This window comes from Bombina bombina, chromosome 6, assembly GCF_027579735.1.
Source record: "Bombina bombina isolate aBomBom1 chromosome 6, aBomBom1.pri, whole genome shotgun sequence".
In the NCBI taxonomy this organism is placed as follows: Eukaryota; Metazoa; Chordata; class Amphibia; order Anura; family Bombinatoridae; genus Bombina; species Bombina bombina.
The window spans coordinates 801685392-801691391 of NC_069504.1; positions in this window are offsets into that span (position 1 = coordinate 801685392).

Consider the following 6000-nt stretch of genomic DNA (forward strand, 5'->3'; position numbering starts at 1 on the left):
TCCATTTATATATTGTATCTCTTAATTAACTTGTAAGCTCAGTATTAACAACTCTCAATTATATATTGTATCTCTTAATTAATTTATAAGCTCAGTATTAACACATCTGAATGTTGCAGTGTCAGGTCTGATAGACCCCCTTTGCAGTTTCTTTGTATATAATAGTGTACATTTTACGTTTGTTTTGGGTTTTTTTTAACCCCCCTTATCTCTGTGAGGAAGCTTTGTCCCTTTGTATATCACACTCACAGCATAGTTGCAACAAAATTATTACTCTAAATTCTAATACCCTTAGAAAAATTTGAATTTGTAACACAACCTTTATCTTTACAATGCATAGTGTCCTGCTGTATACTAAAATGAGTCTGCACTTTGTATTGAGTTTGTGCCTCTGTGTAGTTTACTACATTAAATGATTCCACCTTTTCTACAATGCAAATGTGTTCTTCTATATAATATATTGTAAGCTGATCAAGAAAGGATACATATCTTTATGGGGCCTGAGTAAACTATTATATATATGAGTGAAATGTCATCTTGGAAGGATTCATCCTTTATACAGGGTGTTGTTTTGCACTGCAGGACAATTCTCATGCCCTTTTCTTTTTATCTGTGTCTCTATTTATATTACAGGGAAAACTCTCCAGATCAGGATTAATGTGTGATAAATTTTATCTCTAAAATACACAAATACTCTGTTCTATCACTAATATTTAGCTATAGTTGGGGGTAGCCAGTTTGCTTTGGAGAGCAGCAGTTGTACAGTTATAAATCACATTATCATACCAAAGCTGTTATGATATTTTATTTTCCCTACTATGTGGAAAGGAGTTTAAATAATTAGTTAAAGTGATGGTAAACTCTCCCCTTTATAAAATCAGATCTGGAATGTAAGCGCTATTTTAGATGGAGTTTAATTCATTTGCTGTAATGAAGATGCAGTATAACTTAGTTATTAATATAGATATGAAATTCAAATACTGCATGCTCCTCCGCCCACTTCAAAAGTAAACTTTTCTGTGAGCTAACAGATTGAATTGTTGTCCAATGAGCGCTCTCCCCATATGGCACTTTTGTTGTAGCTAGAGCATTGATTGGAGAGTGATTCAATCATTTAGCTGACAGGAAAATTGACTTTTGAAGTGGGTGGTGTAACGTGGGGTATTTGAATTTCATATCTATATTAATAACTAAGTTATAGTGCATCTTCATTGCACATGATGAATAAAACCCCATCTAAAATAGCGCTTACATTCCAGATCTGATTTTAAAAAGGGGAGAGTTTACCATCACTTTAAAATTGTATTTGTGGTTGACTTTCTTATGTAGGTTTGGTACATTTTTAGGATAAACAGTACATGTTGATTAGTATTATTTTGCATTTATAATTGCATGGTATAACTCCAAAACTAAAATAAAAAAAACAACAACATGTATTTTACTGTAGATTCCCTCAGATATAGAGGATGTTTTTTTGTTATAGAGGCATTCCATCCAAAATTGGAATCTACATGGATGCTTTTCAGTTTAGAATAGAAGCATTTTTGTAATATACATTTATTAGCAAAAATGCTTTGAATAAAAGCTATAACTGTTTCAAACATGTATTTAAAGGGACTCTGAACCCATTTTTTTTCTTTTGTGATTCAGATAGAGCATGAAATTTTAAGCAACTTTCTAATTTACTTCTATTATCAAATTTTCTTCATTCTCTTGGTATGTTTATTTGAAAAGCAAGAATGTAAGTTAAAATGCCGGCCCATTGTTGGTGAATAACCTGGGTTGTCCTTGCTGATTGGACAGCACCAATAAACAAGTTCTGTCCATGGTTCTGAACCAACAATTTGCTGGCTCCTTAGCTAAGATGCCTTCTTTTTCAAATAAAGATAGCAAGAGAACGAAGCAAATTTGATAACAAAAGTAAATTAGAAAGTTGCTTAAAATTGCATTCTCTATCTGAATCGTGAAAGAAAAAATTTGGGTTCAGTATCCCTTTTAGTATGCACTGTGCACCAGCATTTTAAACACAGTACTTGCTCAGAGAGCCTAAGGTGCTTGTACCATCTGATAATGACTTAATTTGTTTATTGCTGACATGATACTAGCCCCACTGGCACTCTGAGCAGCTGCAGTATTGCTGGTGCACTGACAATATCTAGCTATGCTTCACATGTGCAGAGAAACATGTTAACACTTAAAACATTATAACTTTAAATAGAAGCAATTTTGCCAAAGCATGTATATTGCAAGTATGTTTCTATGCAAATATGTAATTAATCTATGTGCATTTACATGTTATCCGGAATGTCCCTTTAACACAGCCTTTATATGTTCATGTTGGCACGTACTGAGATTCCGCTAATCATTGTGAGACCTGTGCCCTACTGTCAACCCCCGGTGAGAGAGATGCTGAAAACCAGCCTGGCATCCGCTATGACACAGTACAAACTGATTTATCTGCCAAAAAGCTGCCCACATTAACTGTCAGTAAGGTCACCTCAGAAGAATATCTTCCCAAGGGCTGTGAGATCAGTTTTAGCACAGCTTTTAAAAAGATGCAATTTCTACACCAATGAACTGCACTACATATTTGTTCAAGTCCAATGAATTGCTGTGTGTAATTGACACACATTGACCAATATGTTGCTGGTATTTATATAAAAATACCAGCTGTCCTGTCCCAGTAAATTAGTGGTCGTGTGGCAACCATAATATAATACATTTATTTAACAGAATGACCACTAACTTCAAATACATGTAATAGTGCAATAAAAATATGCCCTAAAGCATGTCTCAATGTCTATGCTGCAAAAGAGGGTAAACTCATGATTAAAGCCCTACTGCTTATCAATATCTGAGAAAGATTTAACTGAAGATTGATGGTTACAAACACATGCTGTGTGTGAGTGACTTAACAGCCATATCCTATGCCAGCCATTCCTTTAAGTGCGTGAGTAGGCCTCTAACTATGTGTTTAAGCCCGTTACAGGGGTTATACACATCATTTTAAAAACGTTTTTGTGCAACCAGTCAGTGTTTCTTAATTCCAGTCCTAAGGGCACACTACCAGGCAACGTTTTCAGGATATCGAAACTAGAGCAAAGATGAAATAATCAGCTGATCAATATCCATGGTAATCCTGGCCATCTGACCAGTTAGTGTGTCCTGAGAAATGGAAATGAGAAACACTGGAATAAGGAAATGCTATAACTGATATCTGTGTTGTATATATGACCCTCTAATATCACACTGTAGTCTTCAGAAAATAACTATGCACTCTTTATTGTATCTATATTCCTTTTTGTAATTACATTTAACAGATACTAAAGACAAAGTTAAACTTTCATGATTCCATTAGAGCATACAATTTGAAATAAATGTATAATTTATTTCCATTATAAAACTGTGCACAGTATTTTATATGCACACTTTCTGAGACACCAGCTCCTACTGAGCATGTGCAAAAGTTCACAGTGTATATATACACAAGACTGTGATTCGCTGATGGATGTCATATGATAAAGGGGGCAGGGAAATTAAAGGGAATTTTGAAATTTGTTAGGAAAAGCTCTATTACATTGTCTTTTTGCCATGAGTTTGCAATGCCACTGTATTTAATAGTCCTAAAACAAATGTAAATTCAGCATTTCTGTGTAAATGCAAACACCACATATGAAATATGACAGGGACATTACAGTAAAAAAAAATTTAATACTTTATCTCAGTTTTGTTTAAAAAAAATAAAAGAATGTTCCTTGGTGGAAAAATAAGTTTGTTTTTAGGCTGGCGGGCTGTATCTCTTTCCACCAATAGATATAAGCCTTAAATGGACAGTCAAGTCCAAAAAAAACCTTTCATGTTTCAAATAGGGCATGTAATTTTAAACAACTTTCAAATTTACTTTTATCACCAATTTTGCTTTGTTCTCTTGGTATTTTTAGTTGAAAGCTAAACCTAGGAGGTTCATATGCTAATTTCTTAGACCTTGAAGGCCACCTCTAATTTAAATGCATTTTGATAGTTTTTCACCACTAGAGGGCATTAGTTCACGTGTTTCATATAGATAACATTGAGCTCATGCACGTGAATTTACCATGGAGACAGCTCTGATTGGTTAAAATGCAAGCCTGTCAAAAGAACTGAAATAAGGGGGCAGTCTGCTGAGGCTTAGATACAAGGTAATTACAGAGGTAAAACGTGTATAATTATAACTGTGTTGGTTATGCTAAACTGGGAAATTGGTAATTAAGGGATTATCTATCTTTTAAAACAACACAAATTCTGGTGTTGACTGTCCCTTTAAAAATAGAGTAGCTGTACACAAACATACACTTTACTGTTGGATTGAAAATCAAATGATACAACTATAATTCATCAATTTTTATTTCAAAATATATTATAAATTGCTTAGCTATTGTTTTGTTTATGCGTTTGACAAAACAACTTTGAGTTTGCTAATCCCTTTAAAGAGATAAAATAATACAGACAAAAATGTCAGACAGAGAATCTAACATATTGCACATTTATGGAGAACGCCACCCATGATGTTTGTGGCTCCTCATAGAGAAATAATGGCTGGATCTGTAGTCTGGCAGTGGTCCAGCTCTTGAATGCCTTTTTTGATCTCGTCTTTATTTTTGTAAAGTTAAGTATATGATCCATGGAACGTGTGCGGGCCCATTCTGCTGGGTGTGAGGCTATAGGAGGGTTGTACATTCAATTTAGAACAAAGAGATACATCAGGAAGGTGCCTGTATAAAGTGTTTACATAAAACAAGGGGTGTGAGCAGATCTGTTTAACAAGCGCATCAACAATATCATAAATTGCTGCTCACGTACAGAGGCAGATTAACCACTGCAGTGCCAGAGAGCAAACCTTATACAGTGCGACGCCCATCTATTATACGCTGAGCTGTAACTGTATGGTGAAAAGTGTCTAATAAATATAGAAACTATATATATAAATATTATATAAGGAACAGAATATTAGGAAATTAAAGGGCAATACAATTATGTTAAAGGGATACTAAACCCAATTTTTCTTTCTTTCATGATTCAGATAGAGCAAGCAATTTTAAGCAACTTTCTAATTTACTCCTAGTATCAATTTTTCTTTGTTCTCTTGCGATCTTTAATTAAAAAAGCAGGAATGTGGCTACATTTAGTCACCAATAAGCAAGGATAACCCAGGTTCTAAACAAAAATGGGCCGGCTCCTAAGCTTTACATTTCTGCTTTTTAAATAAAGATAGCAAGAGAACAAAGAAAAATCGACAATAGCAGTAAATTAGAAAGTTGCTTAAAATTGCATGGTCTATCTAAACCATTAAAGAAAAAAAATTGAGGTTAGTATCCCTTTAACCCCTTAGTGACCACAGCACTTTACCATTTTCTGACCGTTTGGGACCAAGGATATTTTTACATTTCTGCAGTGTTTGTGTTTAGGTGTAATTTTCCTCTTACTCATTTACTGTACCCACACATATTATATACCGTTTTTCTCGCCATTAAATGGACTTTCTAAAGATACCATTATTTTCATCATATCTTATAATTTACTATAACATTTTGTATAAAATATGATGAAACAAATGAAAAAAACACACTTATTCTAACTTTGACCCCCAAAATCTGTTACACATCTACAACCACCAAAAAACACCCATGCTAAATAGTTTCTAAATTTTGTTGTGACTTTAGAAATACCCAATCTTTACAGGTTCTTTGCTTTTTTTTGCAAGTTATAGGGCAATAAATACAAGTAGCACTTTGCTATTTCCAAACCATTTTTTTTTTTCAAAATTAGCGCTAGTTACATTGGAACACTGATATCTGTCAGGAGTCCCTGAATATCCCTTGACATGTATATATATTTTTTAGTAGACAACCCAAAGTATTGATCTAGGCCCATTTTGGTATATTTCATGCCACCATTTCACCGCCAAATGCGATCGAAATAAAAAAAATTGTTCACTTTTTAAACAAACTTTAGGTTTCTCAC